We start from the raw sequence: 27238 nt of genomic DNA, 5'->3' as shown, positions 1-27238 counted from the left end.
AGTCTAGTATTTTTTATGGATTTGTGTTTTTTATTTTTTTACTGAAGACTCCGTTCACCGTTGTGTTGCATCCATTTTTCAGTAGGATCTTAAGAAGACTAACCTTACATTTATTTCCATGGTAATTTTTAGTCGTTATATTTTGCATGCAAATAAACCAGAGATGGTTTTGCTTGGACATTTATATCTTTCCTCTATCCATAAGAGGGGGGATGGTGGCTGAATTTGTGGTTACCGATCCATTCATCCAAATTACATTCGAACAGACAAAGAGCAGTACTCTGCTTTATGTGGAGTGGAGATAGTTCCATAGAAGCAGTATTATCTATGATACAAACCTGTCCTTTCAACATGTTGTATTTAATTTGCAAAAAAAACTGAGATCCCTTGAGCAGGTGTTTATGATACCACAGACTTGCAAGTTTGTAATAGGTTTGACAGAATAGGGTGTACTGAAGCTTTATACATGAGGCATAGGTTTCCTCTCAGTAGCCTGTATGATGCTGAGAAGAGGGACAAGGCTTTGATATGGTCCGCATAGTTTTTTTTTTTATTTAGGCTTCTAATTTTTTTTTTTTAATCAAAACATGTCATGTTAAAATATTTTAGTATGTAGACAAGCAAGAAAAAGTGGGAGATAGAAGAGATGGACAAGGCTAGGAAGGGATTCTGGTTAGCTATCAAATAGATCAAGAGAAGAGTTGTAGTAGCAAAGATCAAGGGATCAGAGGTTCTCTACCAGCTTCTGGAAAGTGACTCAGTAGGTGGCACAAAGAAACTATCTCGGATTGCAAGGCAAAGACAGAAAGAAAAGAAGATAATGAGACACTCTTCATAAGGGATGCTTGAAACAACATGCTCGCCAGTATGCAGGACATCAAAAGCATATGGAGCGTCTGAGTGAAGGAAATCCCACAGAAGTTGTAGTGCCCCAGACACAATGTACAGTGAAAGAAGAGGTGGAACTCACTACAGAAGAAGTAAGAAAAGCACCATGAAAATGAAGGCAGAGAAAGCAGGAGGTCAGATGAGGTTGCAGCAGATATAAAGATGTTGGGTGAGGTTCATAGGTAGATACTAGGCTATCTGCCCTAGGGCATTTATAAGCCTAGCCAGAGTGTATTTGGCTTCCGCCTCCCTATTAGATTAGCCTACTGTGCCTCTGTAAAGTAGGTCACAGAAGGTACCCTTTTAAGATTAGTTTACTGTGCCTCTGTCTAGCAGGGACACAGGAGAGATCCCAGGGGTGAATTTGCGATTACCCAACCACGCGTCCAAATTTCACTTGAAGAGGGTCAGCGAGGGGCTATGTCTAGCATGAATTGGGATTCTATTCCAGAGTGAGGGGAGCCTCTGGGAAATGAATCTGTCCCTCCAGCATGTCCTATTTATTTTTGTGCTGAGGTTTAGGTCCCTGGAGCATGTAGCTCTAAGGGACTTGGATTTTTTGAGGTGTAGCATGTCCATTAATTCTGGGTTTGACATGGCTTTGTATGTCAGGCATAGATCGCCTCTGAGTAGGCGGTAAGCAACTGAGTAGAGCTGGAGTTTCTTTAGTCGAGCTGCATAGGACATCTGTTTGTAGCCCATGATCCTCTTGGTGAGGTACTTTTGGGGTCTCTCCAGTTGCTGCAGTGTCGCTTAAGGTACATCCCAAAAGGGGCATTGTATTCAATTATGGGCCTGATGAGTGACGAGTAGAGGGGCACAATGACCTCTCTTGATCTAGATGAGAACCCTTTTGTGATAAGGTGGGCTATATAGAAGGTCTTTCTAACTACTTTGGCAACGTGATTATCAAAGGAGAGATTACTACCTACGTTTGTCCCCAAATCTCTAATTACTTCTTCCGTACTTAATGGATTACCACCTATGTGGTAATCTGTGGGCACCTTGTTTTTCCCCAAAGGGAATGACTATGCACTTTTTAGCATTTAGCTTGAGGCCGTGCCTCTGGCACCAAGCATCCATCTCTGTGAGACCCTTTTGGAGGATGCTTGTGTCAGCTGGAGATTCGATTATGGCCCCCAGTTTGCAGTCATCTGTGAACTTTGTCAGCCATAATCCCCCCGTGTTAGCCTGAACCTCAGAGAAGTATATACCGAACAAGAGAGGTTCCAGAACTGAGCCCTGTGGGATGCCACTTGTAACTGGTTTGGATTCGGACATGGCACCTGCGATTCTGACCATGTGGGTTCTATCTCTGAGCCAGTTTGCAACCTATCTTGTGATATAGCGGTTGATATTTAAGCTGGTAAGCTTATTTATGATGCCCGAGTGGGGTATTGTGTCGAAGGCTTTTGCGAGGTCCAGGTAGGCTGTGTGGACTACCTTGCCTTCATCTATGGGTTTGGTAACTGTTTCAAAGAAATCAACTAGGCTTAAGAGGCAAAGAAATCAACTAGGTTTAAGAGGTAGAAGAGAAATATCTCCAGAGGCTATTCATAGTAATATGGATAAAAAGGTGTATCCCAGGGGAGTGGAGCATAAACATTCTAGTGCCAGTGTTCAGGAACAGTGGGGCCATTCACAATTGTGGGCAGTATAGAGATATCAAACACCTATCCCACTGAATGCAAGTTCTGAAGAGGATACTGATAAATGAATATGGAGAAGAAGAAGTAGAAAGTAAGATGGGAGATGAGCAGTTCGGATTCAGAGCAGGATTCAGCATAACTGATTCAATGTTTGCAGTGAAACAGATACTTGAGAAGAAGCTAGAGATGAGGACAGAGTGCAACTGTGCATTCCTAGACTTGGAGAAACAGTATGACAAGGTCAGAAGAAAGCTGATTTGGACTGTCCTGCAGTGTTTTAAAGTCCTAGGGGTATTGGTAAAAATACTGCAGGATATGTAGAACCCAATGACTCAAGTACAAATAGTGTTCGGTCTCACAGAGGGGTTTTCAATGCGAGTAGGTATGCATCGGGGTTCAACTCTGAGCCCACTGCTATTTATAGTGGTGATGGAGTACATTAGCAAACAGGTTGGAGAGGACAGATCAAAAAAGTTGCAGTATGCAGACAATGTGGCATTGCAGGCAGCCTCTGAGCAAGAACTTCAGCAAAGAATACAGAAATGGAACGCAAAATTGAAGGCACACATGATGAAAGTGAGAACAGATATGACAGTTGTAATGACAGAAAATTGAGGAAATCAGAAGAAGCTAAGAACTGACATAGAAGGGAAAATAGTGGAACAGGTTAATGGCTTCAAGTGTCTGGGAGGGGTGGCTTAGGAGAAGAGAAGTCTGAATGAGGAGGTCAAAACTAGAATAAGAGGGGCTGTGGCCAACTGGCTCAGAGTGCCAAGGGTAGTGTATGACAGAAGGATGCAAAAGAAGCTGAAAAGTAAGGTGTACAAGACAGTGGTGCAACCAGTACAACTGTATGGTACAGAAACCTGGGCAGTAAAGGCAGAGCAACTGAGGAAGCTAGAGATGATGAAGATGATGATGATGTGCCTGAGATGGAGAGAATGATGCACACTGTGGGACAGACGAAGGAGCTCCAGTTACAGAAAAGGGCAAAGAGAACAGATAACTGTGGTTCAGCACGTGCAGAAAAGCAGAAGGCAATCCAGTGAAAATTATTTTGGACAGACAGGAAGAGGGCAGGAGAAAATGAAGGAATCCAGAAAAGAGGGGGATGGAGTGTGTGCGAGAAGAACTGTGACAGTCAGGCATAAGTGCTGAAGTAGCTGAGTGGCGTTGAATATAGAGAGACAGTAACAGTTAACAAGACAAGACCACACCATGGAGAGAATGGGAAAAAGGGGGTAAGTGATGATGATGATGATGGACTACTCTCCATAAGAGAATAATCTGCATTTTAAATGCCAGTCCATCTGTGGATCAACATGAATAACACTGGTTAAACAAAAGTATATCATAATTTGTGGAGGAGGGGTTACTAGCATGAACCAAAGAGGGTGACCAGTGGTATCCCAGAAGGCTTTTGTACTGAGACAGCTTATTTTTGAAATATTTTTCTCAGATATAAAAGTGGGAAGTGAGCTAAAGATAACCAGATATGCTGACAACTACATATATGATAATTACTTCAGTTAGAAAAGGCAAAATTCTCCAAGGCTGTCTGCATACAATACATTCCTGGTTCAGCACTAATGACCTTACCTTTAATGTCACTACAGTGCACTAATGACATCACCTATAGTGTCACTACACTAATGACCTCACCTTTAATGTCACTACAGTGCACCAATGACCTCACCTTTAATGTCACTACACTGCACTAGTGACCTCACCTTTAATGTCACTACAGTGCACTAATGACCTCACCTTTAATGTCACTACAGTGCACTAATGACCTCACCTTTAATGTCACTACAATGCACTAATGATCTCACCTTTAATGTCACTACAATACACTAATGATCTCACCTTTAATGTCACTACAATGCAGTATCATTTAACTTGACAAAATGGACTAAGTTGTTGTTATTGAATAAGTGGTCAAATCATAACAAATGACACCTTGATTGAGTTTAAACTTTCACTGGTGTGCATCTACTTAAGTCAGCAAAACATATTCAGTAGTCCACATAAATGTAAAGGGCAAGTTGAGCTCCTTTGAGGAAGGTATTGCCCTGCTTTATACTTCAATTAACTGATCTATTACTGAATACACAGCTGCATTTGTTGCATTAAAACAAGGCAAATGAAACAGTCTGATAAGGTCCAGTCATTAATTGCTAGAAGAATCACTGAACACATGAGAAACTAAATAATTCCACTAAAAATTAGAAAAAAAATAAATAAAACCACTGCAATGAATGGGAGCAATTAATGTTTATTTCAGAAAGGCTTCAGAACCCCCATTATATTCTACATAGAGGTTAGTCTGATGTTGGAAGTCTGTTCCTTACAAGCAATCCAGCTGAAGCTAACACTAGATTAAGGAGCCTCGTATTAAATATAAATATTATGCAATGCCTTTCAAGATTCCTCTTACAATTATAAGCAAGTCATTAATGGTCTTTATAAATAATCTCATTGCATATGCATGAAGTAGAAAATATCAAATGGGGTTTTGGCAAGCAAACTTCTTGAAGGCTGATAGATCAAGAGCTTGACAACTGAACATACAAATCTGTAACAGATTGGATGTGTTAAGTCCAGCATTTTGGATTTCCTAACTCTGATGCTAGGTTGGTTGAGGGGGGGGGGGGGGGGGTACATTTAAACTATTCACCATATCCATAAATTCAACAAGTTGTACTCTGTCGTTCCTATTTTATCAGTAATACTAGGTAAATGGGGTACCATAATATAGATGCTTATGTAAGTTACAAATCTTTAAACAAGATTCTGGTTAGCAAATCATCCATCTATGCATATATACAGCTATCCATTCATTTTCTTTCATCCAGTTTAGGGTGACATGAAGCAAAGAGAGTAAGCTGGCAAGTGTCTGCCCAGTCAGACTATCCCATTTAAAAATGTAGTAAATAAACTAGCCTTGGTTGAGAAGGCAGTAGACAGCAGGGATGCGAACTTGCTCACATGTTCGCATTCACATACTAGGATGGTTTATTTTGTCAAACAGCCTGTCAGTATTCTTTTAGAATAAGAAAGAAATCAGAGACCCTTGCAGAAACTCATATAACTGAGTAAATTATTGGATTCTAGAATGTTCTTTATTCTGCTGTTTATTTTGTGAAAGGTTGCACCTTTTTCATCCACTTCTTTTATCTGTTACTGGTGACTGTACAGTGTCATGAAAGTTTCATTAGATGCTCCATGTAGTCTTTGACTTTCTTCACAGGAAACAGAACTTCTACAGAAGGAGGTGTCAGTCTGGGTTGCCACAGTGGCTTTGATCTCTCAGAAGGAAAGCATCATGTGTTCATAATGTGCCATTGTTACCCAACTCCCTATACAAGATGATGAGTATGTAGTGATGATTGAATGCATTCATTCTCCTGGGATTTCAAGACACCCTGTACTCTCCCCATCTCCTACTACAGATCAGTTGTGTATGTCATGTACCTCATATTGATAAAAAATAAACAATATACCGACACACGGCTGAAACTTAAAAAGAATTGACTTTTAATAAATGGTTAGCGCTTTCACAACCCACATGGTCACTTCTTCAGACCATATAAAGAAATTAAACCAAGATACAGTAAATATACAACAACATCCAATATAAGAGTAAAGTTCAAACACTCTATATCCAATCAGAAAAGAGCATAAAGAAACTCTGTAACAGATAATACATAATGGCAAACTGGTATTATGTCTATAGCAAGTTCTTAAAGGGATACCAACTTAAAAAAATGCAATCATCTCTTTAAACTGATGGACTTCAAAACAGGTTTCAGTGAAACCATTCCATTCAGACCAAGTCCCCTGTCTGCCCTAAATTTAATAATCCACCGTAATTCATATCTCTCAGTGGAATTACTAAAATCCCCCAACCTAGATCTCTCATATATTGTTTTGATCTCTAAAAATGTGAAACTATGTGGCGCACCTTCTTTCTCTACATGCTTGGCTAAGGCATTCAAAATATTGTGGGTGCGAATGTTATAAACATGTTCTCTATTCCTTTCCCTTAGGATTCTGTTGGTTTTACCAATATAAAAAGATGCACAGGTCATGCAGTAAGCTAAATATATAACATTTCTGGTGCTAGAACCGGCCCTTCTAAATATAAAGAGCATCATAATCCTTAGAGGAGCAAGGCAAAATCTTAGTACCAAAACTATAGAACTATGCCTAATTCATAGCCGTTTAGAGGTACATCAAAGTGATTTTACATAACAGCACTCTTACATCTCAATCTCAGGAAACAAAATGTCCCTAAACAGAAGAATAATTTACACTGAGGTACAGTCATAAGTGCTGTTTGTAAAAGCTTTTCCCACTATACCCACTTACTTATGTGTATTAAGCCCATGTTTCTAGAACTCCAGAGGAAAAAGAAAAGCCTGTCTGTCTAGAAGGATATAAAATAGACCAAAAAAACAAAACAAAAACAAAACCTGCTTCTGGGCATGTAATGGTATCTCAGAAACTAGCTGGCTCATCCAGGGCCTTTACATTGGGCAGCATAGTAGCTAATACTATAAAATAGGTGACCATCTGTAGAGTTGCACAGGAGGTATTCAGAAGTACTTGATGTGGACTACTCTTATAAAAAGATGTGGATGTAAGACATTTTAGCAACAAGATGCATTATTGTGACATTCCAAGAGTTCGTGTGTTACTAAACCAAGTGTTGAAGGTATGGTACCTCTTTGAAATTTATAGCAGAAACTAAAGCAACAAAAACGGCCTGCAGAGCATCTGCATGTTGTTACCTTCATAACACTACCTTAAAATAACATTACTGTGTAAAGACTCTATGCACTCAGCTAGCAGACTCCTAGCATGCCAGATGTCTGATGTTCATTTGTCCCAGACATTAATTATAAATTGGTATCGCCATCCCAGTGAGGTAATGTTTAAGACTCATGGCTGGTGGGAAGGATAAATGTCTGCCTTCTTCTCTCTCACTCTCTCATGAATATAAAACCAGATGTAGTTAGCTTAGTTCTGTATTGTATATAATCTTACAGATTTAATCTTCACTGAAACATAGGTCAAAGGCACTACACAGGATGGCAACAAACTTTACATGGCTTTCACCAGAATCTGAAAGAGAGAGAGTGAAGGAGAAGATAGGAGAGTAGAATGAATACAGTGCTGAAGAGAGGAGGCAGAATGAAGATGAGACAAAATCTCAGAAATGTTTAATACCTCACAGGAACTGATACTGTCTAAGGTGGGTGTCATCTTTCCAAGGAGATATGAATGAGAGCAAGAAGGTACAAGTCAGAGTCACAAGATGGATGGTTCAGGCGACATGCTGGAAAGTATTTTGTCATAGAAAGTGTGGTGTAGGATTAGAACAGCCTTTATTGACACCTTATTATATCAAAACATTGGCAGACTTTAGGAAAGTATGCAACAAACACAATGCCTTGCACAGGATAAGAAGAGACTCTGCACTTTAATCTGCTGGTAGTAATAATGACACTAATAGGGCCACACAATTCTCACCTACCATCCAAGTGATATGTTTAACTTGGTTTCCTATTACGCCATTGCAGACGCAGGTTGTCGAATGTGTCTTTGTCAAATAGTAAAGTGTGAAAAGGCAAAATAACAAAGCATTGTTTCAGCAAATTCTTTCCCTGGGAAAGAATTTGTTTGGCTGCTTTGGCTACTTTGCCTGTTCAGCACTGTAGTGCGATCTCGGAGTTGGTATATTTAATTAGGGGTGTGTGGGGGGCATTAAGTAATGTTTTACTGTTTTTTTTTTCAGAACGGCGATTGTTTTCCATTGGTAAATAATTGCTGTTCTGAAGTTTCGACATTGTAAGCTTTCACTTACATGGGGTCAATTATCTGTCGTTCGCTCTTCTGAGTGTGTGATATGATAATATAGACCCGTTTAATTCAATTGAAAAAATCCATTTTCATCCACTCTTACTCTTGAGCCCAAGCATACCATTATCTGGGACGGCTTTTTTGCAAACTGCAATATACAGTTGCTATTTCAGTGCAGCAAACACTAATGTAGAAGCACCATTTTTGGGCAAATGAAAACGCATGGAGTTGTGTTTAGATTTTAGAAGCCAGGTACAGTGGCTGACATTAAATGTCCTTTTCTGTTAGTGATCTCATATTTTTACCCTGCTTGTTGTTCAATGCCATATTCTCTACTCGCCTTAGTGGCATGATAAACTGAACATGCCTAAATTGTTGATTGTTGATTAGTCAATTAACTGTTTCCTCTCAGTAACACAGATTTAGCACTGTTCCTGTCTTTCGATATTATGTTGCTTTTATCAGACATTTTCATAGTTTGCATGGTTTTCCTCTTCTCAAATTGCTTGTTGTTAAATTGCTTCTCCCTTTCTTTCATGTGTATTTTAGTACCTGCACCCATTAGGCAGGTCTTGTAATTAATTACTCATTATATAAGCTATCTACCTTATTCCAACCAGTCTTGATGGGAAACCTATTGTCCTCTTATGTGTAACATTTTTAACTGAACTACTACATTTGAAGATTGTATCTAAAAAGCAAACAAAAGAAGAAATGTATATAATTTGTCCAGGATCCCATAAAGTATGGAAAGTGGTGAGTGAGATAGATTCATACCAAGCTCTCCTCCAGCCCTAAATATCTTGTGTTTTTCTATACTGTGTATCCTATTAGGAAATCCAGTAGCTAAGCCATGACATGATTTTTAAACACAGTTAGGTAAATGAATTGCAGTTCTTCTATGCTTGTCATTAGTGAAACTCATTTTTAGAATCCATATCAATTCATGCACATACTGAAGAATATAATATTCACCAGCATGGCAGAACAAATTCACATAATCACCATCTTCCTTTTCCTCAAAATGCACAACAACAAATGGTTACTTTTCATATTTATTTATTTAGTTAGTTAGTTGTTTACTTGACATTTGTTAACCAAGTTGGTCCAAGTGAGCCAGTAGCCTATTTTCAGTGGAGACCCGAGGAGAAAAGCTCCAGAGATTTTACAGACAAATGAAGTAATGTCACAGTTAACAAGTATCTCCAAGTACAAAAAATGAAAATACAAAACAGAAAACATAGTTGTACCATTAACAAGGCTATTTGTTTTCTAGTTGAGCAAGCAGCTTAAAATAATAATGATTCATAGCAAAAAGTTAAGGTAGAGCTTGGTATAATATACTTCTATGTGATGTAGTTTCCTAGCTAATGGGGTTATTGACTGAGTGTGATTGTGTGTAGGACAGGGGGCTGAAAGGGTGTAGAGGATTAGGTAGGGTCATTACAGGGGCAAGATCTTATGTTAAGTAGATGTAGTCTTAGCTCTTTTTTTAAGTGCTTGGTGTGGAGTATGGTTCTTATGTGTGAGGGGAGTTTGTTCCAGGCTTGGACTACAGTGAATTTGTATAGTAGTTTTCCAAAATGTTAGCTTTATAGATTTCAAGGAGTTGTTGATTAGTTGTATGGAGAGTGTGATTAAGGATGTAATACGATACAAGGGAGGAGAGAGAAAAGCAGAAAGTAGGTTTGTAAAGAACAGAATGTATGATTTGAAATTGAGACAGTAGGAGCTGTTGGGGGAATTCTAGCCATTTAAGTGAGTTGAGTGCAAGGCAGTGCTGTGAGATGTGAGGAGAGTTAGTGGCAAATCTGGCTATTTTGTGGTATGTTTGTTGGAGTTTAGATAAACATGGACTGAATGCTGGTGAGGATAGGGGCTGCGTAGAGAAGGGAGGGAAGGAGAAGAGACTGAGTGCTGGAGAATCTAGCGTCTGACTTAAGAAATGTATTTCGGTATAGTAGACCTAGTTTTTGATGGGTTTTTTTTAATATTTTGCTGAATATACAAGTTAAATTTATGTTTATCATTGATAATGGTACCTAGAAGCTTAGTGTGGCGTTCGGCTTAGATGGTGGTCTTGTCATAGGATATGATGACAAAGGTAGATTTATGGTGAGAGAGAGGTCGAAGAAATACCAGGAGCTTAGTTTTTTTTTTGGATTTAGGATGAACTGATTTTCAGTGAGCCACTTTTCTATGGACAGAAAATAGTCTTGGGTGTGTGTATGGAGGTCAGAGATGTGTCGGAGATGGAGACGAGTGTAGAGTCAGCGGCATATTGAATGAGGGAGGATTGTTTGCAAGAGGTATGAAGGTCATTGGTGAAGATATTTAACAGAAGGGGGCCTAGGATGGAGCCCTGGGGAACACCAGATTTTATGGGTAGGAAGGAGGAGCAGGAAGTGAGCCATCTCACAGATTGTTGTCTATTGGCGTGGTAGCTGGTAACCAAGTAAGGGAAGGACCAGAGAGATTTAAATCATTTAGTTTAGAGAGGAGTAAAGAGTTGGAAGCAGTATCAAAGGCTTTATAGAGGTTGAGGAAAAGACAGGATACGAGTTTATTGTCTCTGGCCACCGCTACTGTGTGAGTAAAAGCTAACAGTGTGGTGGAAGAACTGTGGTTTGGCCTGAAACCATGTTGAGTGTGAGTTAGTAGGTTTTCCTGAGGGAGAAAATTGAGCAGCTGAGTATGAATGCACTTTTCAAGTATTTTTGAGAGAGGGAAACGTATGGCTATGGGTCTGTAATTAGACAGGTCAGTGGAATTTCCTCCTTTATGCAGTGGGATGATGTAGGAGGGTTTCCAATGTCTGGGACAGCAGCTTCTTGAATGAATCTTTTTATTAGCAGGGATACAGGGTACGCTATGGATTCAGTGGCTAGTTTAAGGAAGATAGGAGGTAAGTTATCTGCAGAGGTAGAGCAGGGCTTAAGCTTGAGCAGGAGTGATTTTAAGTAGGCTGTGGAGACAGATTATAAGGTGAAGGGAGTGTTGTTAAGTGGGGTATGGGAGGTTGGAGTTGTGATTGGTGTGTGTAAGTTTTTGGATGGTATCAATGAAGTAATCGTTGAAAAAGGTGGCAGTTTCTAGTGGGGTATTATTTGGGAGAGGGGAGGGAGTGGATGGGTTTCTGGAGTAGAGGATCTTGTTTAGGGTAGCCCAGAATTTTTGTGGATTAGATTTTCTGTCAACATTATATTGCAACATCATTTAGTGAAATACAACATTTGGTGGCTTCTTTAAATCACTATAATCTACATGCAGTAAATAAATCAAATTTGAAAATATATGACTGTCAAAGGTTCATAGATTCATGGATGTATACTAGACTGTCAATGGAGCAGATCATTGGAGCCTGTTCCCAAAGAGAGTTATGGAGCTACTTTGCTTGATATGGAGACAGTGCTTATTCCATAGGTTGGAGATCCTTTAGGAGAGGTATCTATCCCACAAATAGGTTCTTTCAATATTACAATGTACAGCTACATCCCTGTAACAAGCATTGGTTGTGCTAGCTGTTTTACAAGGATGTGATAGGACAAGTAGGACAGGATCATTTGCATAAGCTAAGCAGCAGTCATCACGTGGAAGTATGTAGGAGATGGAGAAGGATAATAAGGATTTTAGATTATCTATGTTTTTAGGGAGCCCTTAACATAGAGTTTCTTGGTGGGAAAGTATTATGCTTTTTTTTTAATAATTGGACAACATACCAGGATAGCTGCATGTCACATGGGTCATTATATTCTATTATGATGCTTTAATGGAGGAGTACAGAGTGATGGTAACTTCCCTGGGCCTGGAGGATGTGTGTTTTGGTATTAATGAACTAGACAGAAATGTTTTTTACTTGGGTCAGTCTCTCAGTAATACCAGAGCAAGGGATAGCATCAAAGCCTTGGCTATATACAGTTAGGCAGTGTGAACTAATTTGCTGTCATCCAGTGCTTCATTGATGTTATCAAGGAAAACCCACCTAGTTCAGGATAATGGGTGTGTAACAATATGGTCTATCACTTTACAAATGATGCTTGTAAGGCTAATTAGTCGTTAGTTCCTAAGGTCAGGGGTATGGCTGTTTTGTGGTGGGGTACCATATTAACTGTCCTCTAGGCCTTGGGCATATGCATGAATAGGTTTAATTGATAATCAGTGAGGCAGTGTTTTATGCTCACAAGGAGACAGCCTAGTATGTTGTCTGGACCATGGAACTAATGTTTTTGGTTATAGAGAGGGCTTTTAAGACTGACTTTGGGATAATTATAGAGGGTAATATGACACAAATGGAACGGGAGGATAAACAGGGATAAAATGGGGGAGAGGATTTTGACCTAAATTTATCTCCTAATATGGTGGTCAGTATGTCTTCTGGGCCTTCCAAGTTAGAGTGGTGGAACCATAGTGGATTAAATCAATACAATGCTGAGTATTACTCATCAAATTTTGGACACAGTTAAAAAGGCTTTGCATTTTTCTTTGGATTAGATGACAATATTTAGTTCTCACTTAGATATGCCGATGCTGATTTTATGTCTGGTCATTTTCTTACTTTTCTTAAGTCACTTCTAGAGTGAGCTGGTTTGAGTTTATTTCTTAGGACCAGCAGATGTTTCCTTTTATTGTTAACAGTAACATGGAAGTTGGACTTATTTACAGATACCAGAATATGAAAGAGTTCTAGGCCATTATCCTGCTGAATCAACCATGAATTGATGAGACTTTGAATAACTACAGAAAGGCCATCCTGGAAATGCAACCATCCTCACCAGAGTGTCTAAATCATAATAACTGATGGTCACATTGCATCAAAACCAAGTACATCTTCAAAAGGAAAGGAAAGCCTAGAGGGTGGGCATTTTTTAACTTCTAGCATTGAGCATTGTCAAGCTAAGATGTTCATGACTGACATTTGTTAGGTTGGTAGTTGTAGAAGACTGTCTCAGCCTAAAAAAGCAATATGGGGGTAAATAATAATTAGTTAATATGTGAAAGACATGAAGACGATGATGAAGACCATCCCTAGTGAAGAGGAAAGGGCTACCATCTCCCTCCAAGTTTCACACAAATTGAATCCCCCCCCTCGAATGACACCAGTTATTGAGCTAGTTGTTGAAGTCAATTACTTTTTGTTCATATTGTGGCATGTCTCATGATGTTGTTCATATTGTGGCATGTCTCATAGTGTTTTTCATATTGTAGCATATCTCATTGTGATACCAGGATACCATTTAAGACTAGTTCCTTTCCAGCCTTGAAATATGCATTAAGAGCTAAATATCTCTTTCTTCCTATCTTCTAAGGTGTGATGTCTAAGGTCATTCATCCAAATTAGAGAAATGATCAGATCATATGCATAGTTGAGGTGAAGAGATCTGAAAGTCCTGGTGGCCTCACAAATTCTGGCACGTGACCATCAACTTACTGTCACTTTAACTTTGTTCAGCCTAGTAAGTGGTGCATCTGTCTGTCCGTCTTACTATACAGTCACCTATGACAAGGGCATTATGTGGTAGAATGCGTAATAAGCCTTATGGGCTTATGCATACAGCTTAGGTGATTTTTGCTTGTGATGGCAGCTGAAGGTGGTGGTGTGAGTGAAGCAGGTGAAGTGTGAGTGTACTGCTGAAGTTTAATTATCTTGCTGTATTGCATACAAAGTGTAGGGAGCTTGGGAAGGGATTTAGTTTCTACCTCAGCATATGTGGTCTTAGTGTTAATGTTTTGCTGTGGTGGTCTAGGGGCTTGGTGAGCGCTGACACTTGCAAAACTTGAGAGGTTTGCTTCCACTTTAAATAGGTATCTACACCTTTCACAAGCAGACTTCATGAGAGGTTTGCATCCAGTTTAAATAGGTATCTACACTTTTCACAGACTAACATGAGAGGATTGCATCCAGTTTAAATAGGTAGCTACTCTTTTCACAATAAAACTTCATGAGAGGTCTACATCCAGTTTAGATAGGTATCTACACCTTTCACAAACTGACATAATGAGAGGTTGCATCCAGTTTAAATAACAATAAGCATATTTTTATGTGCATTTAAAGTGTTTTTTTAATTGTATCTGCTTTATTTTCTGAAAAAAATATATATATGCTTGTTTCCCGCCTTTCTAAGCTAGTATAGTCCAGTGTTCAGGTTAGTGCTGAATTCAGGGCTGTGTTACAAATCTCTGTGTTTGCCCATACCTTACTTGGATAGAAGGAAGTTTCTCTGTTCACCTGTGAGAGAGGGGAGCTTTGAGCAGCCTATCTGTCCCTGGAGGAGTGGTTTCAGCCCAGAAAGTAGTAGTTTATTGGCCATTTTGGGCTAATTTCTATCTCTTTTATTTCCCTGCTATAAAAACGCATTTGCCCAGATTTGTGCAATGGGAAGCGCTGGTTAGCTAGGGTATAACTATTCCCAGCTCCACAAAGTCTCCTCTTTAATTTTTCCCTTGGTACTAGACAAACTTTCAACTTAAGCACTCAAGCCATTCTTTTCTCAGCCGGCACTTGCTCAAAACTCATAGCAAGTACTTATAAACTCTAGCACTACAGAAGGACAAGGCTCTCTATTTGACCTTACCAGCCATTCAGTAAAACAGTTTACTGTACCTATCCAGGCATGTCCAAAGGGCAGATTCAGGTGTACTCTCCAGTCCAATTGGTGAATCTGGGCATTTTGAGACAATGTTACAACTGTCTCATGTACACAGACAACCCTCTCCTCCTACCACCAAACACTAATACATGCTAGAGATGCAATTATACAGCCAAACTGGAGACTAAGATCTCTCAACCCAAGACTGGATCAGACAGTCAAAAGGAGAAGGGAAATACTGGCATCACACCAGCAGTTTCACATAAACCCATTAAACCAGCACCGGCAAAAAACACACGTAAATACACGAAAACATACTCGGAGACTCTAAATAAAAATCTGCAAAAGCAACAGAACCCTACAAAGTAGACATCCAAGCAACCTCCACCCCCCAGCACGAACCATGAAACATACTTCACAAAATCAGTGTGCCACGCAATCACAGCCCTCAAGGCAAAACAACATACCCAACATACTAGTAATAGGTGACTCTATAGTCAGGAACACTGACGTCCCACTCACTAGGCTGAATAAGGAGAAGGTTACTGTTAGCTGCCTGTCAGGTGCCAGGATCCGCCACATAACACAAGCACTCAGGTCACACCAGAACAAGTACAAATATGACTGTCATTGTCCATGTTGATGTGAATGACCTGAGCCATACCTCCCTGGACTATATGAAAAGAGACATGGAAGAGCTCTCTGATCACGTAGTCCAGGCCGATATGACTCTGACCCTGAGTAGCATCCTGACCTCACCAAGAATGATACCATGGTATAAAGAAAAAATTATCAATTTCAATAATTGGCTAAGTTTCTGGTGTCATTCAAAAGGGATCCAGTGTCTGTCTGCCTGGGATGACATGCTTGACAAGCCATGCTGTTTTGCTAAAGACGACTTGCACCTGTCACCCTTAGGCTTTTGAATACTGGCCAAGGCTCTTGCCACCCCCAGAGTGCATTTTTTAGGCAAGGCTCAAAAGACAAACTCACCGCCGTAAATAGAACAAGTAAAATTCTGAGGGTAATACTACTCAATGCCAGAAGTCTAAACCTCAAAATACATACACTCGAGACACTCCTCAGTATGGAGAAAATCGATATATGTGCAGTAACAGAAACACGATTTAAGGCTCCAGAGAGCACCCCAGTACTACCAGGCTACAACTCATACTATACATTTCGGCCACAGAACCCGGACCGAAATACAAAAGGTGGGGGAGTATCCATATTCACCAAGGATACCCACACCTCCAGGTTAGTGGCACAGCATGATGCTTCAGAGATTATCCATGTCCAACTAACAACGGGCAAAATTGCAATTCAAATTATAGCTTGCTATGGATCACCCTCCATGTCTCAGGACCCCCATTCCACATTTCTGGAAACACTGGGTAACATAAAGGTCCTACCAAACACCCTAATATTGGGTGATTTCAATTACTCAAACATTAACTGGGAGAGCTACTCAAGTACTAACTCCCTTGCCCAACATTTCCTATAATTTATAAACTCAAACACACTGGAAAAACTGGTCAACACTCCCACCAGAGGTGACAACAAATTGGACCTGGTCATCACCAACATGGGCGACTGGTGTTCCATACTGGAGGTCAACCCCTTGCTGGTTAGATCTGACCATAAACAAATCACTTTGGATATCCACATTCTGCCCCCCACCTCCAGACAAGGAAACCACCATGAAAAACTTTTCAAATGCAAACTTCATGTTACTTAAGATGGAGGTGGAAAGTTTCAAAGCCCCCATGCTAAAAGATAACGCTGTCCAAGCTGCAAAATCCTTTACTAATGCATTCTACAGGCACCTACAAGAATGCATGGATTGTGTTATCCCAAGCAAAACCAAGACTCTCTCCTGTAAGAAAAGGAAACCAGTCTGGTGGATCCCTGCCATAACAAGCTATACAACAGAAGGAGGAAACTAGTACATAAAAGAATAAAATCCCAAGAAGGGAAGACATCCCTGATCAGTATCAGCAATAAACTATGATCCCTCATAACATCGTCCAAGGCGAGATTTGAAAGAAAACTTGCCAAGGACTCCAAAGATAACCACAAGGCATTCTTTAGAATCTAAGTGGCAATGCTCAGATCTGTTCGGAGTTAGTGCAGAATGGCACAAAATACACTGAACCAACTGATATTGACAACATCCTGGCAGACAGGTTCAGTGCAAACTTCACCCCTCTCACCCCCAAAAGGGCCCATAACCATACCAGAAGAATGTAGAGCCCCTAAAATCACAGACACTCAGGTTAAAATAGCCCTCTCCAAAGCCAAAAACACAGCATCAATGGAACCGGATGGTGTCCCAGGCTGCATCCTACACAAGCTCAAAGACAAACTAACCCCTCACCTAAACACATTGTTCAAACTCAGCCTCTTCACAGGCTATGTACCCATAGAGTGGTGCACAGCAATGGTTATTCCGCTCCACAAAGGTGGAGCCACAACAGACCCCGGGAACTATCGCCCTATAAGCCTGACTAGCTTGGTCTGCAAGACTATGGAGCACATCATCATTGAACTCAACAGAGACATTGGGAACCTCCAAACACTGGACCCTATGCAGTTCAGCTTTGTTAAGGGCAGACCATGCCTCCTAAACCTAGTGGACTTCTTTGAGACAGTTACCAAGGCTAGAGATGAGGGAAAGGCAGTACACACAGCCTACCTAGACCTCACAAAGGCCTTTGACACCATTCCCCATTCTGGTATTATAGACAAGCTCACCAGCCTGAACATAAACCCCTATGTCACAAGATGGGTTGCCAATTGGCTCACGGACAGAACCCACATGGTGAGAGTTGCAGGAGCTAGGTCTGACTCTAAACCGGTTACATGTGGCATTCTCCAGGGCTCAGTCCTAGGACCCCTCCTGTTCGGCATATACTTCTCAGAAGTACAGACAAAAACAGGAGGACTATGGCTGACCAAGTTCACAGACTGAAAACTAAGGGCTATAATTGACTCACTGGCTGACACAGACATCCTCCAAAAGGGTCTCACTGAGACGGATACCTGGTGTAAAAATCATGGCCTCAAGCTAAATGCTAAAAAGTGCATAGTTATTAACTTTGGAAATAAAGTACCCACAAACTACCACATAGGTGGTAGTCCCCTAAGTACAGAAAATGTAATAAGGGATCTGGGGACCCAAGTAGATAGTAATCTCTCCTTTGATAATCACATTGCCAAAGTGGTTAGAAAATCCTTCTATGTGGCCCACCTAATCACAAAAGGGTTTGCATCCAGATCAAAAGAGGTCATTGTGCCCCTCTACTCATCACTCATCAGACCCATCATAGAGTACAATGCCCCATTTGGGATGTACCTTACAAGACACCTGCAACTGCTGGAAAGACCACAGAAGTACCTCACCAAGAGGATCACTGGCCTCAAACAGATGCCCCTATGCAGCTCGACTGAAGAAACTCCAGCTGTACTCAGTTGCATACTGCCTGCTCAGAGGTGATATCTGCCTGACATACAAGGCCATGTCCAACCCAGAATTGATGGACATGGTCCGCCTAAAGAAAACCGTATCCCCCCTCAAGCCACACACTCTAGGGATCTAAACCTCACCAGAACAATAAATAGGACGTGCTGGAGGGATAGATTCCTGTCCCAGAGACTTCCTATGCTTTGGAACAAGATTCCAATCTACATTAGGCAGAGCTGCTCGCTAGCACTCTTCAAGAGAAACATTGACGAGTGGATGGGAAACAGAAAGTTTACCCCGGGGATCACTTGAGTGGCTTTGCTGGACAGAGGCACAGGGAACTAATCTAAGGGGCAGCGGAAGCAAACACATTCTAGCTAGGCTTATAAATGCCTTCGGGCAGATAGCCTAGTACCTACCTATGAACCTAATAGGGTATCTACACCTTTTACAAGAAGGCTTAATAAAAGTTGTCAGTAAACATCAGGCAGTTGCTGCACTACTTTAAGGTGCCCAAAGGTAATTGGCTAGAAACAGACAAGTTAAGCACAGACCTTGGTGTCATGAAATTTTATGGGGGAGGGGTTCAGAAATAATTGTCAGCAGCAGTAACTGATCTGCTGGGGGCTCAGTAATAATGGTTCAGCATAGTATGACAGCTGAACTACAATAATAGTAGTTAGGCTGCTGTACAGGCAGAAGCAAGATAAAACTAACTATGCAGTGTAATAGTGCTTCTGATGTTTTAACCTAGTATTACCTAACGGTAATAAACATATTGTAAATATACTGTAGGGGTGTGCATTATGCTTGGAGACATTATGTTTGTGGAGACAGTTACTCTTAATATGTCTTGGCCAACCACCAAGATACGATTTAATAAAGTATAACCCTGGCATTGTTTTGAATAATTTTATAAAATGGCCTGTAATCTGGAAAATAATAAAAGTTTTTGTGCATCATGTAAAACAAAGTACAACAGTTATGGCATGAAATATAGTAGATGGTAGAATTAGTATTTCAAAAGTACTAAATCCAAAAATACCTTCAGTAGTAGCACCCTCAGAGAAGACTTTCAGTTAATAGAAATATAACTAAAGTGATGCTACTATGCATACCTCTCAACTTCTTAGGAGAAGAAATCTGGATAAAGCCTAAAAATAATGGGGGGGAATGACAAAATCCCAAAAATAGGAGCAGATTTTAAATATTGCTCTTATAAACTTAGAAAGTTGCTAGACTAACAGGATATATGCTATCGTATTTTCTAAAAGATATGAAATTTGGAACTCAAAAGTGTCATTATTAAGTGAATTCAAGCCTCTGTGATAGCCAAGAAAACTATAAGTTTTACGAGAAACAGACCAAAAATATGAAGCAAAAATCTGGATATTCTCTGAAAATCTGGGCAGTTGAGAGGTGTGATATGTATTGTACTGCACGGCTTCAACAGGTACCCAAGGACTGGAAAACTGCTTAAACATAAAGCATTAAAAGCAAGACCATTCCAGTTTACAAACATGTTAGTGTTATCTTCCTTTCCTTTGCTGCCCACATGGAGAATGTATTTCATCTCAAGTTAAGAAAATAGTTAAGTCTACCTAAAATGTATTAGCCTGATTATCTTTGAAGTCAGGCCGTTCATGTATAATAAAGGAGATTTGGCACAAGTGGAGTATTACTCAGCACTGGCTCTCTCAGATTTTACTTACCAACACAACAAACTTTTATCGAATATCATATAACAACATGCACTTACCAATACTGAAGAAAACATTAATCAGTAGTATAACAGTCATGAACTTTCTACCATTGCATAAGGTAGTTTAAATTATTAAATCCAAATAGCAACAAACTCTGATCATTTAATACAGTACCCATGTCATGGAAATACGACAAATATATACAAACTTAAAACTTATTTTTAGATTATTAACCAGCACTGTCCAGCACATTTTTCTTTTATTTTTCTTTTATTTTACTTTTATTTTGGGCAGAGCAGTGGTACAGCAGTTAACATTTTTGCCTCACAGCAAGAGGTTCTCTAGTTTGATTCTCGGTTGGTGTGCCACCTTTGTGGAGTCTGCATGTCCTCCCTGCGTTCACATGGGTTTCCTCTGGGTACTCTGGTTTCCTCCCACATTCTAAAGACATGCATCTGGAGTATTTTTCCCCGGGCCTCCTCTGAATATAGGCTATGTACTAGTCAGACTTTCCCAGTCAACAAATGTTAAATAAAAATAAAGTCTGAAAACATGGACTTACATACATCAAATCTGAGATGGCTATTTCCTGGAATATTCACTTTTCTCTGAGCTATGGTGACTTCAGAGGTGGTATATATAAGCTCAGGAAGTGTTGGTGGCTCAAGATTCGCTCTTCTGGATTTTCAGCCTTTTTTTCATTCTGTTAGCACTCATCATTATGAGTGCCTGTATGTCAATAAGGAGCCTATTTCTCATTCCCTTTAATCACACTCAGTTTTGTACAAGATACATCAGTACTTCCATTCGTTTATGTCCAGTTGACTATTCCACCAAGCCTGATGATTTTAACAAAGTTTCTGTAAATTATTATTCCAGTCTGTTGGAATAATTTTCCAATGTTTAAACAGGCATGCTAAGAAAGGATCCTGCACAGACATGAAGTTTGCAGTTTTACTGATAAACAAAGCCAGAATACCTAACTTGTGAAAATATCTGCTATTAGGGGAGACTTTCGTACGATGACGTATTGTTAATTTAAATGTGCTTCTATTCTTTCATATGATGCTTTCTTTTCTATATGCTATATTGGTTTATTCATGGCTGAGAAATGTCTTCAGTCACCATCTTACTTCATTAAAAAAAAATATTAAATAAATGCAAGAAAAATGGCTTTTAGTCTGTTTTATTAAATAAAGATTTTTTAATCATATTCAGTAAACTCTACATGCCAAAAATAAACTAAAATCCAAACTGGCAAACTGATGATAAAGCCCACACAACACATCAATGCATACACATTCTGCAGGGTCATATCTCTCAACTTCCTTGCTCAAGAATTCTGAACAATGCCACAAATAATTGGGGAGGGGGACAAAGATCTAGAACTACAGACAATTTTTAAATATTACTGCAGTTTACTTGCAAAGTTGATATAGCAACATTCATTTTCTGAACAAGAAGAAGTTTGAAACAATGACTTGCATTATTGCCAAATGCTATCTTCATTGATTTACCAGAAAATCAAAAAAATTACAAGGAATACTTAATAACTGTAGCAAAATCGGAGATGTTTTGCAAAATCAAAGACAGTAGAGTGGTATGTGCATCAAGGAGATGCACCCACATCATAAATTCAGGGATCTGCCCACATTCATGTCAATAATACAGAAGAAGAGCAAATACCAAAATTTGTTCTTCTCCATTAAACTTGCTATTTGCAGGGGAGCAAGCCCCCCACCCAAAAAAGGGAATATTCCGAGAAATGGCAGTCTTAGACTTAATATATATGTAACCCTAGATTTTTAACCATTTAGTTTCCACATTTCAAGACTATGCATGTAAATCATAGCACGGTTACCAAATGGGGATGTCTGCCTCAAAAAAAAAAAAAATTGCAGAGTAAAATTTTTAGGCCTGGTCCTAACAGTTCTGTCAAGCAAAAATGTCATTGCTTAAAAATACGTAGTATGGCTGCAGATCCGTAACATTCAGCAGGTATATTTAATCATATACAGCTTGCTTAAATAGCCTATCTGAATTACTCGGCTCAGCACAGTGAATTGACAGTATTATTTTTTTCTTACTATGTTGTCCTCTTTGGTAAGTAGTAGGTCTATCACAAGCCATTGCTTGTTATATATTATAGATCTGTAGAAGCCACTGAGGGTGTTCTTGCGTACTAATCCTTTTATGCCCAAGGTGGTTAATGAGTTGTCACTTAATCAGTCTATTAATTTGCCTACCTTTATTCCCTCTCCACAATCTGACAGATGCTGCATACCTTAGGTGTGCATAGACAGCTCAGATTTTATTTGGATAAAACTAAAGCTATCGGGAAGTCTGACCAGTTATTTGTTTCCTTTCATCCTAGGTCTTTAGGTTTGGCTGTTTCCAAGCAAACTACTTCCACTTGGATTTCAAAGGCTATTGCCTTTTGTTATACTTTTCATGGCGAGAGCCTTCCTTCTTCTATAAAGGCTCATCCCACTAGAGCTGTGGCTTCTTCTGGTGCTTTTTTCAAAAGCTAATATGCTATTTCTATTCTTGCAGCTGCTACCTGGCCTTCTCTGCATACCTTTACCAAACATTACCATTGGATGGTATCTCCAGAGCTAGAGCTGGTTTTGATGCTGCCATTCTTCATGGCTTCTTGGAGGGCTCTACTGCTTCCTCCTCCCAGGTTTCATCTTCACTTTTGCACTCTCCCATTAGTAAGGAATACTGCAGCAGTGAATGTAAGGACATAGTACAGTTGTGTAAAATCTTACCATAACTGTAGATGTCCTTGCCTTTACCGCTGCAGTATTCACTCCCTACCTCCATTCCCCTTGTCTTTTTCCCTTCCTGGCTGTGCAGATTCTCCTTGGACTTCTATTCCTACTGGGGCAATCTGTTCTGAGGATGGTACACCTGAATGTCATTTTATACCCTACCTCATGCAAGGAGTAAGCAGGTGACATTTGACATACCTTAAAGCAATGGAAATTTTTTGTAAATTGGCCAGATGGAGGGCTTCACTGCAAGGAATCCCATTAGTAAGGAACACTGCACAGGTAAAGGCAAGGACATCTACCATTATTGTAAGATTTTACACAACTGTACTATTACTAGTAATTCTGTATCTCATGCACATGTCAGTTTGGAAGCTGCCATTAGCTGGTATATAGTGTCTGTATTTGATAAATACAAGTGAAAGTGCAATGATGAAGCCAAAACAGTGTGCAGTATAACAACAAAACAAGTAAATTGTTACATGCATGACATAGCAACAAAACAAGTAAATTGTTACATGCATGGCATAGCAACAAAACAAGTAAATTGTTACATGCATGGCATAGCAACAAAACAAGTAAATTGTTACATGCATAGCATAACAACAAAACAAGCAAATTGTTATATGCATGGCATAGCAACAAAACAAGCAAACTGTTACATGCATGGCATAGCAACAAAACAAGAAAATTGTTAACATGCATGGCATATCAACAAAACAAGTAAATTGTTAACATGCATGGCATAGCAACAAAACAAGTAAACTGTTACAGAGAGGTAATTTTCAGTGGAGTTTTGTAGTACTTTAAGTCAACAAAGAAATAGCACAGTGAGGACAAAACAGATAAAATGTGCTTCCCATATACAAGTGTTGATATACCTTTTATCATTATTTGAGGTCCACATTTGCATGTTTCTGTACAAGACTTGGAGAACGGAACTTGCATTGCAGATACTACATGCTGTACCTGAATGAAACTCCTTTTGCAACATGAAAATTTTTTAGTGTACAGTTATACATAGAAACAGGAAACCAGATAATTTTTACTGTTTCAGTCATTAGTTTTGAGCTACAAGCATATTTAAACATTGAATATCGATGAAACAGTACAGTATGCTAGGATGTTAGGTATTTATTTGCTTACTGCAATCTTTTCTTTATCCACTAGATAGCATTCTGTGTCTAGTTACTGACTTTTTTAATTCCTTTTACAGCAAGAATGGAGGATCAAAGATAACAGGAGTTAGCTGTTTTGGGGTAACGTGCCAGTGTAGCTTTATAATGACAATATGCATCAGATGTACAGTATCCTAAGTGCTGACATTTTTTTTTTGTTTAATAATGTGCAATAGGTTATATTTTCAGCATCTGGTCTGGCTTTACAGCTGGTTGCATCTTCTGGTTTATAGCATCATTTAAACTTCTGCCACTCTGCACCACTGAAGTATGGATGAGGGTGTAAGTATGCTGGTGCAACACCAGCCCGTGGCTTCTTGCTTTTGAGACCATTGTGACTGCATTAACTACTTTCACTAAAAAGCTAGAAGTGTAGCCATGCAGCTGATGGGGCAGCTGTCCTTAGGAATACATAGGGCCCGTAGTGCTTTGGTTAGTGATCCTTTTTTGGTCAGCCCTAATAACCTCAGATTTCATGTGCACAAGCTTCTGGGGCAGTAGTACTGTAGCTGCTAGTTGTCTTTTTGATAGCTCGGTTCATTAATAATATTTCATGAAAAATTATAATTTATTTTGAGTGCATTTTCTTAAGTAGTTAGTGCAAGAAACTTCTCATTGTTTCTAATTAATTGTAGCCTTTTTCATTTTCGTTTGTTTTTTTTTTTAATGACTTTTATTTTTTGTCTCTCCAACTTTTCTCATATTGTAGATGTTTCATTTGTTGAAAGTGGCCATGTCTTCTCTGCAGCGCTAAACACCTCCATAGATTTTCCCCTTCTATACCATCAGTGAATTCCAAAGTTGTTAAGGACAAAACAATCTTGTATAGCTATATGCTAGTACCATTCATCCCTTCTCAGAAACAGCAGGCGTATATCCCTGTTGACAGCATTTGTTATAACACAATTGATGGCGTGTTTTGCACTTTACATTTGTATTTAAGCTCTTTGTCACCAACCAGTTTACTTAAGTGCACCCAAACATTTTGTGTCTATCACTGTTATGGCATACTGCTTCACGATCACTTCTACAGCCTGACTCCTGCAGCTTTGGTCAACAAAGTGCTGTATTACACGAGTCTTTCAACAACAGCAAAAATCTGCCTTAGTGTGCATTTTAAATGGCTTTCTGTTACACACAAAAGCATAAGCATATTCTGGGAGTAGTTTTTGGAGTGTAGTAACATAGACTGTACACTTTCTCACAGATACATATAATTTTATAGACAAACAGTCAAGAAGAAAAACTAATTGTGATTTGAATTGCTGTGTTTTTTATAATTTTCATATGCACAAACATGCATATTTTCTTTAACTTCCTCTGCAACTACTGACCTCCCAAGTTCCAGTGCCTGCCATGTATGGTCCTGTTGTTTGTCATTCCCTGACTGCCCACTTGTGATGAGGCACTAGGGATGGAGTTACAGTAACATCTGAACATCATGTGGGCAGCCACTGTAATTATTTTGTATCCAAACCTGTTTTATTTTTATAGCACTGAGCATGTCTAGCTTGTAAAACCAAACAGAAATGAAAATTCGTCTTGGAGTCATCTGACACAGTATGCTACAACAGAATAGAAAGTGCTCTGCATTTCATGTTTCAGACTGTAGCCTACTGTCAAAGAGGAGGAAAAGACGTTCATCATAAAGAAAAGACACAATTTAACGGGAAATCATTTTTTTGTTACTTTGATATACCTATTTTTCACATTTGAGATGATCAACTGTTTGACTAAATGGCTCTAAATAACGTTTTCAAGGTTCTAGCACAGGCAGAATATATTTTCACTTTTCTTTACATGTTATAAATAGTGTATGACTATCACATGATAATAACCTGTTGGCAAACAATAGGCATCACTGTCAGTGTATGTTCAGACTGGCATTGCAACGTGAGCTTCAGTACATTTGCAGGAGTTCTCACTTATGCTACTAGTGACCTGGATTATAAAGTAGTCTGGAATGTAGTCAGCAACTGTTGGAAATACACTGGACATCCCATAATTCCTGGACCTCTTGTAAATAGATTGGGATGTACATTACTGCAGTTTCATCACCCAAATGACTACAACAGGTGGTGCTGGTGAATCATTAATATGATATTACTATGAGATGAGAAACATAGTTCTGTTTCCTTCTTGGAATGCAGAACTTTGTAAGAAAAGATACCTACATTTGTCAGAGTCTGGGTCTCAGAAAATTCACCTTTGAGACAGCAGAAAAGAATTTAAGTAGCAGTTGTAAGATAAGAGATGTGACATTCATGAGGTGCTCTGAAATTATGGATGCATTGAACATAACAGGATCATCATACTGAAATGTGATAGATGCTAGTAATGCATGCTCACGTGATTAAACATATGGTCACAACCAAACATTTTGAACAGTTTTTACATCATAGGTTATAGTGAAGTCTTCACCTGAACCTTAGTAATGAAAACCTGTAAAGGCAGCTTCCTTAGGGGATTTTGCAACACAACTGTGAAATATTTCAAAGTGCAGAAAAATAAAACCAAAAGTAGACTGGTTAAAACATGTTGGCTGCGTATTGAGGAGTAGATCCCCTGACAGGCTTTCCAAACCCAGTGGGGTGGCTGGTTCTACCAGGGCCAACAAGCAAAAAGAAAAGGAAAAGCCTCTTTGTTAGAAAGAATCCACTGTTGCATTCCTGTAGGTATTTTGCAGGCTGTTGTTTTATCTAACCCACCTTCTTTTTCATCCTCTCACCATTTCACAAGGATGTTGACTTCTCCCATTTCTATTTCAAAACAAGAAAGACGGAGAGGAAAATTCCTTTAAAACTTCAACATAGGCTACAACCCTGAGTTTCACATTTTACATCCCAAAATTCTTAAATTAACTGGATATTTAGTAAGCCTCTGTCACACATTTTCAGTTTGTTACTCAGTAAAGTTGTCCAGTATATCTTAAACATGCCATGATTATTCTCTGGCTAAATATCCTTCCTCATCCTCTGCCCAATAGCTACAATACTTTAAAAAATAATATAAGATTCAGTTTGAGTATCCACAAAAATATGGTATCATCACAGACAGGCAATTTGTTTTTTGGCCTAATTCTAGCAGCTGTATATTCACTGAAATATCACATCACAAACACCCATCAAACT

The 27238-nt window shown here is 39.3% G+C and overlaps 1 long non-coding RNA gene across 1 annotated transcript in view; it reads right to left on the bottom strand.

The window, feature by feature from the left end:
• LOC122789072 overlaps positions 1-27238 on the bottom strand; it is a 465914-nt gene that overhangs the window by 410894 nt on the left and 27782 nt on the right. The gene's annotated exons all lie outside the window — the stretch shown is intronic.

The sequence above is a fragment of the Protopterus annectens genome, chromosome 14.part0, assembly GCF_019279795.1.
Source record: "Protopterus annectens isolate FY-2018-M chromosome 14.part0, PAN1.0, whole genome shotgun sequence".
Lineage (NCBI taxonomy): Eukaryota > Metazoa > Chordata > Ceratodontiformes > Protopteridae > Protopterus > Protopterus annectens.
The sequence above is the reverse complement of the archived record's forward strand: the minus strand, read 5'-3'. Positions and strand labels throughout refer to the sequence as shown.